General features: G+C 33.9%; 1 long non-coding RNA gene across 1 annotated transcript; it reads left to right on the forward strand.

The window, feature by feature from the left end:
• Positions 1-10389: 10389 nt before the first annotated feature.
• On the forward strand, positions 10390-14979 carry LOC128212117 (uncharacterized). Its single transcript, XR_008257390.1, has 4 exons — positions 10390-10648; positions 11907-12109; positions 13281-13485; positions 13963-14979. It is a non-coding gene; the product is annotated as an uncharacterized LOC128212117 (long non-coding RNA).
• The last annotated feature ends 238 nt before the right edge of the window (positions 14980-15217 follow it).

Raw genomic sequence — 15217 nt, forward strand, 5'->3', positions numbered from 1 at the left:
CAGTACCGATTGCCATTGCATAACCTACTGTGTAGTACCGATTGCCATTACATAACCTACTGTGCAGTAGCGATCGTCATGGCATAACCTACTGTGCAGTACCGATTACCATTGTATAACCTACTGTGCAGTACCGATTGCCATTGCATAACCTACTGTGTAGTACCGATTGGTTTTACATAACCTACTGTGCAGTTCCGATCGTCTTGTCATAACCTACTGTGCAGTACCGATTACCATTGTATAACCTACTGTGCAGAACCGATTGCCATTGCATAACCTACTGTGCAGTACCGATTGTCGTTACATAACCTACTGTGCAGTACCGATTGACATTACATAACCTACTGCGCAGTACCGATTGCCATTGCATAACCTACTGTGTATTACCGATTGTCATTACATAACCTACTGTGCAGTACCAATTGTCATTACATAATCACTGTGCAGTCCCGATCATCATGATATAACCTACTGTGCAGTACCGATTACCATTGCATAGCCTACTGTGCAGCACCGACTGTCATGGCATAATCCACTGTCAACTGTGCAGTTCCAATTGTCATGGTATAGCCTACTGTGCAATACCGATTGCCACGACAGTACTTGACATGCAAATTCGATTGCCATGACAATATCTGATATGCAGTCTCGATTGACATACCATTTCCTTCAAAACGGTGTATTTTGCCATGGCATAACCAACTGTGTAGTAAGGGTTGCCATGGCATAACCAATGTGGCAGTACATATATAGTACGCACCTTTCCGGTCAGTCAGTGCAAATTTTACGTACCTTTCAGGTCTGTTGGTTTTAACGATAAGTACCTTTACACTCAGTCGGTATAAATAAAGCGTACATTTCTTGTAAGTCGGTTCTAAAGGTTATGTTCCTCTATGGTTAGTGGGTATAAAAGACAAGTACCTTCCTGGTCATTCGGTATGAGCGGCAGTGTATTATTAACTGGACTGCAGCCCCCACAATAACCCTCGCAGTTGGCACTGAAGGTCGTGTTGTCCTCACTCTGATACCAGTTCTCTATCTGAGGATACCATCCACGTGCAAACCACTCAGCCTTTAGTAAAGGGGAAGTGGAATTGTTAATTAATCTGAAATGTACTAACATTGGTTTGTAAGTCTGCTTCGTATTTATTCGTAATTTGTTTATATTTGTTTATTGATGTTTACATTAAGAGTCACGCGTAAAGATAACCTAGTAAACTAATGTAAACAATATAAATATAATAATACTTCGATGAATTTATGAACAAAAAATAATGTGTACGTACGGTACGTGCGGTACAATATTGCGCAGTAGAATTATAGTATATATGAGGGTTATAATTAAAATCAGTAGCCTAATTTCGTAACATTTCTTATATCCATAATAGCAAAACCATGCTATTATCTTGTTTAACTCAGATTTAAAACAAATTAAATTAATTGTTAGATTTTCTTTTTATATATAATTAAACAACTACTGCTCATACCAAGAATAAATAAATTAATTTTATTTTGCCAATGTTTCTTAGTTCGCTTTGTACGCACTACGACATGAAGATACATTTATTATGGATAACTAATTCAATATCGTCTTTACTCACTGATGGACCGAACTTAAGTCCAGTTCCGATGGTAGAAACCTTAAAGTAGCCCTTCCTTGGTGGACAGCCTATGTTACAACGGCAATCATCCGCTGCAGCATAGTCATATGTTGCCGAGGCGAATGTGCTGTCCGTTATTATCACTTGCAAGTTCTGAAAACATGAGTAGATTCCATCAACAATCATTTGATACTCACAGCCAATTAGTTAACGAGGCATATTTTTACTTTGCATTAAGTCCGTTAAGATTCACTAAACTGATGCCACGACAGTCGGATTGACCGCACATATATTTTAGAAACTGCAAAATGATATTTATAATAAAGACTGCGACCGATTCTAATTTTTACACAATTTGAAAATTAATTAAAAAAATAAATTAATAAGTCATAATATTTATTTCAAGAGCGACTGCTTAATTTTTCGCTAAACCAAAATCTGCAAAGGCAACAATATGGGCCTGTGCAATTCATATTGTGAATGGTAAAAATACAACTTGACAACACAATATTTATCCCAATATTTGTACTAACCGTGATGTTTACTCTAATCTTTCTGAATTCTACCGACAGTCTATCTGCTCCATTATCTCTCCCTTCGTTATGGCCGTAGTTGTGCGCTGGGTCAACTGAATTAATCAAGTGTATGTAAGTATTGAGATCAGCGATAGTTAAATCATTAAGTTTCATGTTTTTCTCGGTAATGCATCTGAAAACACTTGTTTCTAATTAGTGTACTGTTTGATACCAACATTTTATGAAAATACATTCCAATAATATTTTTTTTTGTTGAAGCAGAGAGCGAAACCATGGCGGTAGAGTCAAGAATTATTTTTAGAATACTGACGCCATAATAACCCGGACACGAGGACTAATATATATGATAAGGTCAATCAACCAATCACGCACAAACCTTTTGATCAATCGCGTTAGATACTTTTACACAATTGTGGTTCCTAAAGACAATATTCGAGCAAATTCCAACATTTGTTGAAGGGTCACAGCTGTCAGTACCCTAGTGATTTGTTGAAGGGTCACAGCTATCAGTACCCTAGTGATTTGTTGAAGGGTCACAGCTGTCAGTACCCTAGTGATTTGTTGAAGGGTCACAGCTATCAGTACCCTAGTGATTTGTTGAAGGGTCACAGCTGTCAGTATCCTAGTGATTCGCCACACTAAATTTCTTGATTATTGTGTAGTGTTTCGTAAAAGGTGCATTTTACAAACCAAGAGCGAGTTTCTTTCACCTAAAATGCACATAACTATACATATACGTCAACGTAATACGTGTCAGAACCTAAAGGAGCAACATTTCTTTTCCTAAAAAAACTTTTATATACTCAGCCGGTGTCCCAGAGGCCATCGAGTGACAGTACACCTTGACCTTGATGTCATTCACGAGCTGTAGATGTAGTGGGTAAAGCCAGTACTCGCCGTCGGTGTAGGCAGGATGGCATCGCAGCACTTCCTCACAGCTGGACGGCTCTTTTAAAAAATAGTTATAGTGTGTGCTTTTTGTTAACTTGAATCACTGCATTTTGCAAACTAGAGTTGTTTCGTGGTGTATTCAAGATATGAGCGATATCATGACTTGAAGACAATTGTAAATGATTTGTTGTATTATAAGATATCGTTATGATGTCTCGTATGTAGTTCGGTATAAGATAAGGTAATGCTGTATATACATAGACTATACTTTGGTAGTCTTACGACTTTAAACCTGTGCATTATACATTTAACTTTGTGCAACTCCAGATGCCATTAGCTTGGCAGTTTCTGGTAATCGATCCTTGGGGTTTTAAGAATCGCTTGTCAAATTTCACTCCAATTGTTGACCGGTAGATAGTAAGAAATAACAATGCGAAAAAGCCGTATTCGAATTTAAGTCCTGTGTTCCAAAGACTGCAGATTAAATCAAATCCCACAACAGGAAAACAATCATTTGTATTTGGTTTTAAAACTGTTCAATTAAGTACGCAGGAAATCCAATAACCCTTTTAGATATTCGATCAGAAAATGAATGATGGCGCATTTTTCTTGAATTTCAAATACAATGCAGATGAAATAGTTCGGAAAAAATCAACAACACTAAACGCAGGAAAAATATTGTCGTTCAATCTCCAATATGTAAGACATTCCTCAAAATGAAGCATTTTATTCTCCCAATTTACTTTTTACAAACAATACATTTCTATAATAACGGCTCCATGGCAAATTAGACATTTAATGTTTATTTTACATGAAACACAAAGTTACACATTTATCGACTGGTCCTATAAACGTGAGTTTGGCCTTAAAGAAACGTGTATGATTTATGTTTATGCATGTAGTAGCATGTTCTAGTTTTTCAGTTTACTGTAGGTTTTAAAGTTTTATATTTCATTTCTATCGATTGCTCTGTTTGGTATGACGATATGATACATCAGGTTGTTAATTCGTTAGGACAGCAAATTAGCATACCTTTTTAGTTTACCATAAGCAATACGATACTATCTGCGTCAACTTCTTCTCAGTTCATATATGAGTGTATGTTACAGAAGAATAGTTTACATGATAGGACGCTTAAGTGTGTATCACCTTCCAAAGTAAGATAATGGAACAATACCACAATTGAGTGGCGATTCGTCTTTGATTCTTCTTTATTGAAATCATCTCAAAGTTTATACGTCACTAATTGGGTTCTACCCTATAGTTACCATAACATACAACGCATTTACCAATAAATTTGCATGCCAGTTGAGTGCCTGACCAATAGCTGAATGTGTTGCATGTCCGCGTTTCACTTCCTCTTATCTTCTCGTATCCAGTAACACATCTAAAGGAGACAGATGATTGGTAGTAGGTAGTAACGAAGGAGATATCCCCAAACTCCGTATTTGCCTTTAAAACCGGCATACCACAAATTTGTCATGACAAATAAATCTGGAATGATCTGTATGATATCTGATACAAAGTGTAAAAACAGCAGTATAACAAGAACTCACAACGTTAGGTAAGTTCGATCATAAATCAATGACGAGTTATCAACTTTTATAATCCCGTTAGAGTGTTTTTGTTATTTGGTTTACGTGTACCATCTTTAACAAGTTCCCCCAGACAAATGAAGATACAAATATCTGATTGACTGATTGACTGAGATAAACATAATGTATTTAGAGCATAAATTCATTTATGTTTCCTTATGATAAGCGCCAAACAGTACTGCTTAAATACTTATAGTAGGTATTGGACGTTAATTGTCTACACCTGCTTGAGTTATCGGTACAATTATTGAACACGTGTAAGGCATCTTAAGGAGGCTGAGGCTAGGCAAAGTATATGTAAATAAACATTGTGCAATATTTACTTAGCTTTAGTTTACAATATACATTTTAGCAAAATCTCGTACATAAAATAACCATACAGTATAAATCAACGCATGATATCTTTTAAACATACACTGTGCAGTGGTTATCTTATTTTAGTTTACGAATGAATATATATTCTTACATATATTCAATAGTATAATTGACATTTTCAAATATTTCTAATTTCACAAATACGAGCGGATGTGCACAGAATAGAAATGTATCTTCATGTTGTTTTGCAAAGTATTGTTTTTACTTTATGGATATATCACTCTCATTTGGACGATGTAACACGAGATTACTGGCTTTTGCTATTGGGCAGATCGCATAAGCCCAATATCAATCTTTATGACAACCAACAAACACTACATATTACTGTGTCCTTATCTTCCGCAGCGAAGTTAAATGATGATTTCTGCATCTCGTATTGATACATAGAAAAGTTGATCTCGACACGAAATGCAATTGCGAAACCCTGAGTAATGTATTTGGACATTTTCATTCAGCCGAAGCGTTTTGCATTAACTATAGAAGACATCGAGCGGGCACAAAAATGATACAGACGCAAGGATAGACAGAGGTTTATATATATCCGTGCCCTTGATCTTATCTGGAGCTGTTTTTATATATGTATATCTTTAATATACTTACATTCGACACCTTAATGGTCTCATTCAGTTCTTTAAACAATTCAATAAAAAATGATACTTATCTTAAAATAAAGTGAAATCTAAGGTGGTTATTAAATACGGCCCCTGGTAAATACGGCTCTAGACTTCAAATTACTATAAAGTTGTTCCTTTATTCCTAATGTCTATCCTTCAAAACGACAAGTTCGATGATACTATTTCTTTATGACAAATGCGTGTAAATATATAAATTTATCTTGACTTTATACGTGCTTGTCCACATTACCGACATATTCGCATGTCATGGCAGCTCCTAACCAGTTACAGTCTGGTCCGCAACTTAGCTCACCATTTCCACGAGTTAGAACGTGTCCAGGGGAACACGTCAAGTCGACTGACGATCCGTATGTTGTTGTGAAGAAACCGCTATATTACGTATAAGGGTTAATAAATGGGGTTCCACATTCTGAGTTAGAAAAATAACAAATCATCTTAAGAAAAGTACATTACCAAATAAGACCAAACCGTACATAAATCACTTGATGTTAAATTATCCAACTCCATTGTTTACGTACATATCCTCATAGGACGTCTTTTATTGATTTTTTCCTTGTTAGAAAAAATCGCATTCTAATACACTACATGAATATAACGATAACTTATTGATGTTAGTTAAATCATATATATTCAGTTCATTTAAAAAGGAAATGAAAAGGTAGAAACATCCATATGGTAATTCGCCAGCTAGAAACGTTTGTGTACTTTTGAAAGAGGCTGTGACACTGCCCTACAGTTTTTCAAACTTTAACCACCGAATGACATGTACACACAGGCGTGAGTACGTCTGACTTCACACAGCTACCACATTGCTGTCGATTTGATTGATTTTGAAATATGTGTTCTTTGCTTTTTTAGCCAAACGTTTGAAATTCGGACAATTGAGTAATGATTTAGGCCTTTTATTGAAATAGAAAATGTTTTGATGTCGTTCGATTTTCTTTCCTGCTGATAAAGCAACCTAATAGCACACAATCTGCAATGATGAAAGGGAAAAATCAACTACAGCAAACGCAAGGAACAGGTAAATATATCACTACATAAGTATAAATTCTAGCTCATAGACGTTCAATCTTGAACATGTGAGGCATGTTAACCACCTCATTTTCATTTTACAAATATAACATTTCTGTAATGACGGCTCCATGGCGAGTTTGACATTTAACGTTAACTCTTCATTAAACACAAAATTTAACCACCTCAATTTTTTTTCATATACCTTTCAGAAAACATTTCGTAAATGACAGTTCCATACGTGCACACCATTTTAGTTCAACATTAGCAATACAACACTATCTGAGTCAACTTTAAATCAGCTCAAACAAAAGTGTTTGCTAAAGAAGAATACATTGCATGATAAAATACTGAAGTGTGTATCGCATTTACGACAAGAATAATGGAACATTTATACAATTGTGTGGTTATTGGAGTTTGATTATTCTTCATTAAAATCGTCTCAAAGTTAATACGTCACTAATTGGGTTCGTCCCTATAGTTACCATTACATATACCGTATTTACCAATCAATTTGCATTCCAATTGTGTGCCTGACCAATGGCCATCTTCTTGGCAGTTTCGCGTTTCACTACCACTAAACGACTCGTATCCAGGCACACATTTAAAGGAGACAGATGATTGGTAGTCGGTAGTATTGGAAGAGATATCCACAAAGTCCGTATTTGCCTTCAAAACCAACGGACCACAATCTGTCATGACAAACAAAATATGGAATGACACGTATGGCATCTTATTCAATATGTTAAAACTGCAGTATAAAAACAACTCACAACTTTATGAAGTTCGATAATAAATCAATGACGAGTTATTTACTATAATAATAATGTCGTTTTAGAATTTCTTTGTAATGTTTCGTTTACGTGTAAAATCTTTACTTTTATCATGGAATTGCCTTTCTTTGACAAGTCGTTTGTTATGTCATTAAGAACATCAACATAAACAAATATTTTTAACAAAAACAGTCGAACAATGTGCATAAAAATAAGCAGATACTTTGTATGGTTAAGTGTTACCTTATATTTCTATTTGTTTAAGAAAACTTGAATAAAGTATTCTCATTATTTAATTGAGTATGAATATGAACTATAATATCATTATATAAACGGTACATACTGTATTGAAATCTTCAAGTGAATAAATTTAATTTTGTTGCTATTATATTGTGTAACAACTTTTTTAAAACTGTTTGACTTTATTATCAACAATGGATTGATTAACAATGTGATACCAAAAGTTTCATCGAATATTGTCTTCAACTCAACAATTCAAAATAACTATAAATGCATGGCTGTTCGTGGAATATCTTAATATATACATCTGATATACCTTCGTGTATGGTTTGCTTTGAAAACCTATTATACGTTTTGTGTTTACTTTAGTCTTTGTAGATACATTTGATCTTATAATTTCTTTCCATTTGTTTGGAATAGCTAGTTTTAAAGTTTGATAAAAATATTCTATCATTTAGGTGAAGTATGTTAGAATCAATCACGTTCTTAAATAGTTTTTTATTCTTATTTTATACTTTTATGAATTTATTACTCCATTTAATTTTATTCTTGCATTGCAGTAATTTTCTAGATTTTTAGTATGATAAATGGGCAGTTGTTTAAACTTAAGCAATAAAACTAACAAATGTTTGTAGAACCAAGTAATGTTGCTTGTATTAAGTATCAGTATAGATTTAAAACTGTCCAAATTCAAACTGAGTATTAGAGAAACTTTCCCATATTGATCAAGTATTACCGATCGTATTTTTCGTAGTATTTCTTAACAGTATTGTTGAAATAGTTAATTCATTTTCATTTCATTGTCTCCGAATACTATCCAAAATCGGACACCTCTAAACCGCCTTCAAGTTTATTTCCAATTATTGATGTGCATTTAATTTTTATCTCTTATATCACTCTAAAGAAACTAAAAAAATGATCGACTTAACAAGTTTTAATATTGAATCTGGTGTCACGAGATAAAGAGATTTTTAAACCGTTATATTGCCAAAAAAGTTGCAACTGTTAACATTTGTCTATTTTTTATTCCCGCTTAAACTCTAAATACGTTTTTTTTTAGGGTAAACCTAATATTATGCACTATTTTAATTTCATTTCTTTTGCTTTTGCCAATAAAGATATCTTTGTTTGCCTTATTAAATTCCTGTCTTGAATATTTTTCAAATTCTCAATTATCAAGAACATTTATAATTCTCGATAGTTGAAAGAACATTGTTCCCATTTTATTTCTGGTGTTATAGTTAATTAATAATTGTATTTAGAAGCCTATTTATAATAGTTTTGTACGCATGACTTTTAGGAAGGGAGGTATCAAATTACCGGTACCAATGGCCGCGTTTATTTAGAATTATAATCTTAAGCGAAATAGCCATATGTATTATTGCAGGTTTAATATCTGTGGTATATGTCTGTGGTACAAAGTTGTGTTCAATACGCAAAAAGTATATTCTGCTTTTCTGATTGTTTATCATTTTTACGTTTTTATGTAAACTTTTTTATCAACATTTAATTGTTTCCAAACTTCATACACTTTATAGTTTTGCATGGGATTTACAATTTGATACGTTAAAAGCGGTCCCGCTATCAGACTTTTGAAAATTGAGCATATAAATTCACAAAAGTGTATGTATAATTTATATGTCTATATTAAGTAAAAATATATATGCCTGGTGTATAACAATACTTGTCTTGAATATTAGATGAAGGGCATTACTTATCAATAAGGTGTGGCTGAAAATATTTGCCATTTATGTAGAGAAGTAGTTCTTCCTTGTGAAGGATATTAGGCATATAAACACGTAGTGATGATACGAACAATTGAGTAAGGTGAATTTTTAAAATTTATGAGTACTTTTCGTATGCAAATATTGAAATATAAGGCGTAAAATCTCATTAATTATGCATTCAAATGTAAAATCAATATATTTTCCCTTAATACTGTTTCAAAATGCCGTATATTTATTTTGAGGAATTAAGAACAAACTTGCACAATTTAATCTGAATGCGCACGCGTAACATTTCGGTCTAAAGGAATGGATTAGATATACCAACAGCTACAAGCATTTAATATAACTAAGTAAACCGTGTACTATTTTGGACAATTCTATAAGTTAAATGCAAGTTCCTGTTTAATGACTGATACCAAATCTCAATGTAACTGTATATTGTTTTTAGACTGTCGGCTTGCAGAGAGCGGTATTTCAGAAACGCGACTAGTCGCCTGACACGACATATTGAACATGAATATATTAATACACACCACCTGCGTAGCAACAGAACTACTTACGTGAATGTGGGGCGTCAAGTACCGGCTTATGTGTATTTAACGCGTTATTGCCTTTTTTATGACAAACATTGCGTGTTACTCTTAATATAGTTGTACCGTTGCAATTTGGTGAGTTTTATTGAACAAAATAATGAAAAATAATGAAAGTATAGCATTTACATAAGAAGTCAATTTACCCTACATCCAATAGTAAGCTACACCACATGTTTGCACCCCGTGTGACGTCACACATATCCCGGCATTCAAGACTGACCCGGCAAACCCCGGCAAAGAACTTATTTTATGAATGAAAGCTATTAAGAAATAAATCATACGCGGTTAAAGAGTTCATGTCATGTAATATTTTGTGAAATAGCTTTTATGTTTCAAATGATTTTTTTCAGCAACAATCGAACTATTGTATTTTTTGGATTATACCTATCACAGTGTGTCAACGTTATGCCTATTGTTATTTTGGACTATAGGGTGTAGTTTTTAAAGTCATACACAATATGGCGGCGATTATGCGGAAATGAAATTGAATGTTACTTCGAACACGTTCTTCTACAAAATAACCGACCTGTATTTAGTGCTATTGCTTTAACATCAATCGAAGCAAAAATGGCATCAATGTATGCGTCTAAAAATGTTAAATTCAGATGGAGACAATCCAGAAATGAGCTGCCAGGAAGTGATCGATTTTGGACACGAAGTCGAAGGTACATGTACATTAGTCTGAAATAATAGACGTGTTATACGGGATTCTTCCAATCCCTAACGTCTAAACGGTTTTGTGCAAAAAAACGGGGGTGTTTGAAAAATATTGAAATTGTATTAAGCGAAGTATTTTATGGTTGAAATGGATAATAAAGTAAAGATTTATATTCATATTTTACCATGGAAGTGCAAAGCTATTTTGCAAAAAAACAAGCATTTTAATGCATTAAAACACATTATTCACCTTTTCATTTAAAGGAAAGTTGACTGACACAGACAACAATTATGCCAAGTGGAACAACTTGACCCAATCGTAATAATTCGGCCACCTCTGACAAGCTTCGAGATAATACAATCGTAACAACTCGGCCTTGGCCGAACAATCTGAACACCTCAGCCAGTATCCAACAGGGATTGACTATCTCGAAGCTTACCGAAGATGGCGAGTTGTTACAATTGATGGCGGAAATGTTCCGATTGTTGTAAAATTGTGAACTGCAGCAAACTCATAATTATTTGCTTGATATTACTTTTTGGTTATGGAATTTATATAAAATAACATTATCTGGTAATATTTCTTGTTTTTATGATATGTTATAGATGCAATATGCTTTAACCCGGAATCCTGATCGGAATAACTACCCATTTTTCGTACAAAACAATTTGTACGTAAAGGATTTGCTGTATCAAAAATCGTAAAAAAAATCTGTCAACGTACAATTATTTGGACTAGAAGGTACATCTAGCTGATCTACATCTCTTAGTCTAAATAATTGTATGTTGACGGACTCTTATTACGATTAAAAAGAATGTGTATATATATATATATATATATATATATATATATATATATATATATATATATATATATAATTATCTGACCCGGAATTCCAATCAGAATAGCTACCCACTTTTGGTACAAAAAAATTGTATGTGAAGGATATGCCATTTCAAAATTTGTAAAAAGATCAGTTAAGTTACTATTATTTGGACTAGTGCTTCAAGTGTTTGATTTATTGTCTCTATAATGTATAATGCACCTGTCAATTGTAGAGCCAAGCTGGGAGCTGCCTAAAAATCAGTTACCCAGTTAGCTCAGGTTGACAGATCTCCATGCAAGTGTTCACATGGTCGTGGGTTCAAGCACCATACCAGTAGCATCTTTTCTCAAAGGTTTACTTTAGAACCCATCATCCAGGAGTAAACAATTATGATTTTTTTATTAAATATTACAGGCCATGTTCTTTTGTAAACTTTCAGATTGAGAAGTGCCTGGATACAAGGCTAGTATTGTTAACATCATCTGATACAATCAACTGGAACAAAGCTGAAATGGCTGCCTGACCTGACTTAAAAATTGAATGGCAGTACATCAGACTAGAAGATTACAAGTATTGAGGTGGACAAAATGAAACCTGAGCCTACCAAAGCTGACAGATGGCACAAGAAACACATAAATGCAGGTATTTACTGAGATATTGTAATTATTTTTTTAAACTTCTCATTCATTTAGGAAGTTCAGTTGAAACAGAGTTGGCAAAAAAAATGAACAAAGGTATATACATTTTGAATTCTAATTCAAATGAGAACTTTACTGGCCAGCACAGAATGGTAAAATGCAAGTCTACCAATATAAATGTGCCTGGTTCGAATCAGTAAAGCTGATGAATGTACTGGTTGTATAGCCAGGATGTGAGTAGGTTTGCACTTGGCTGATAATGCATATCATATGTTTAAGCTGCACTCTCACAGACTGTCTGTTTTACCAACTCTTTTTTTATTTCTTGGTCTTGTAATGAATTATTTTATGCGAATTTCTGAACACTGGACATAACAGACAACTGGAAAAAGGGGATCGCTGCTTTCTTATATTAATTCAGTCAAAAAAGACAACTGAAAATATTAGAATGCTGTTTTCTTATTTTAATACGGTCAAAAGATGATGTTCTGTGCCAAAAATCTCATTATTAGTAAAGCGTTAGTAATGCTTTTAACCATAAAACCAATAGTTACAAATGTAAATATAAAAAACATGATCTTATCTTTTGTCAGCAGTCTTATTTCATCAGTTTTCATACTGCTTTTCATTAGCTTATTCCAAGCCAAAAAGTAAAAGAAGTTGTCAAAACCTTCAATCTGTGACTGAGAGTGCAGCACTCTTACAGATTGAATGTTTTGAATACTTTATTTATTTTTTTGTCTTGGAACGGGCCAATTTATGTGAAAATGCATGTTAACCATTCATATAAGATTGCTGACAATAAATTTGTCAGAAAATGTTTATATTTAAGATCAAAATGTTTTATGCATTTTTCTTAAACCGTTAGTAACGCTTTAAGCCATAAAACCTTTGTTTTCGACCTGAAATATGGAAGTCTGCAATCTAATATTTTGTCAGTAGTCTTATATCACTGGTTTGCAGATATTTTAGCAAAAAAATAGGTCATTCCAAGACAAAAAATACAAAAGTTGTAAAAACAGTAAATCTGTGAGAGTGCAGCTTAAAATGACTAAATGTTTTGATTTGGCTCAATTTTCACCTAAAATCTTATTGTTTTGTGGCATCTAAATGGTTTGTTTTTAACAACATTACATGTGCATATGTATATATTTGTTCTTAAATTTGTAATTTAGATTGGAAGATTCATTCTGGAAAGTAGAAAAGGGCATGTTACATACGGTTATCACTGCCATGACAGAAACCATATTGAGGAGCTGGTCCACCTGTAGGAAGAATTACGCTATTGGTTGGAGCAGCACTATTACCCAGCCATACACCAGCACTTAGTTTGTCATAGGGAGCATTTCTGAGCAGTTATGGAGACCACTAACTATGCAGGTATGTCATAATCAAAATCTTGGTTAATATATATTTTTATAATTTAGCATCTGTTGAGAAGAAATTTATTTCTAGATTGAAGGCACACACTATAGATTGATTCCCCAAAATATATTTCTTATTTTAATGCATTATCATGTCTAACTCATTTGACTTAAATGATCAAAGCAAAAGAAATGCAAATGATTAATCTGCAGATATACAAATGTAAGCTTTTTTAACTGGGGAAATTGTTGCCACTTGTCTATTAATTAAAGAACACATTTATAATTAATAATGTTTAATCTGTACACAAATCATATGCCTTCTTTGTTTTAACCATCAATGTCAAAGAGTCCAGCATGATAATGCATTAAATTGAAAAAAATGCATTAATTTATATGAACCCTTTAAAACAAAGACATTTCCTAAATCCAATAAAAAATAATTGAATATTGATGCAGAGTTCAGTTAGAATATAATATAACTTTTTTGCAGTTGTTGCAGTGAAACTTGCACCTGTGTGTTTTCTGTGGAGATAAAGAGATAGTGTCCAGCAATGAAGACCTAACTCAAGATCTGACCTTGTAAGGCCAATATGAAATAACTATGTGGGAAAATGGGAAAAACCTGCAGTCAGGAATGCACGGAAATAATCAAAAGAACAGTGTTAAATTAATCTTGAATAACTTGACATTTATTTTGTTTGACATATTTATCCATGGTGCAGTGAAAATATTCTTTTTTTATGCCCCCTTTTGAAAAAAGTGGGGTATATTGTTTTGCACATGTCGGTCGGTCTGTCTGTCTGTCGGTCGGTCGGAATACCAAATGGTTTCCGATCAATAACTTGAGAACGCTTTGACCGAGGGACCTCATACTTGGTATGTGTATTGGTCATCACCAGCAGATGAACCCTATTGATTTTGAGGTCAGTGGGTCAAAGGTCAAGGTCAGTGTGACCTTTACATGAAAAACGGTTTCCGATCAATAACTTGAGAACGCTTTGACCCAGGAACCTCATACTTGGTAGGTGTATTGGTCATGACCAGCAGATGAACCCTATTGATTTTGAGGTCAGTGGGTCAAAGGTCAAGGTCAGTGTGACCTTAACATGAAAAACGGTTTCCGATCAATAACTTGAGAACGCTTTGACCCAGGGACCTCATACTAGGTAGGCTTATTGGTCATGACCAGCAGATGAACCCTATTGATTTTGAGGTCAGTGGGTCAAAGGTCAAGGTCAGTGTGACTGTAAGCTGAAAAAAGGTTTTCTGATTGTCCATATTTTATTTAAGTGTCCAAATCCTACTAACAATTTGGCTCCCAAGGGGGCATAAATGTTTCACTAACATCTCTTGTTCTCATGGTTATTTAGATTTAGAATTGATAGGAGGGAACATCACTATGTAGTTTCATGTTCATAGTCAGATCAAAACCCATGTACATGCCCAAATGAGCATTCGAAAATATCAAAATGGTACTTGTTGTATGTAGTGTAAGTTAATTAACATAATAAACAAAAATATTTAATCAATTTCAATTTATTATGCCCCTTTCAAAGAAGAGTATATTTCTTTGCACATGTTGGCCGCTATGTCCGTCTGTCTGACAGTAGACCAAAGCTTTTCCGGGTGATAAGTCTACAATTCCTAGACCTATTGTCAAACTTGACATGAAAGTTTGGTTTAACCAGCAGATGACCCCTTTTGATTTTAGGGGTAGTATGGTCAAAGGTCACAGTGACCTTGAA

This window comes from Mya arenaria, chromosome 12 (assembly GCF_026914265.1).
Source record: "Mya arenaria isolate MELC-2E11 chromosome 12, ASM2691426v1".
Lineage (NCBI taxonomy): Eukaryota > Metazoa > Mollusca > Bivalvia > Myida > Myidae > Mya > Mya arenaria.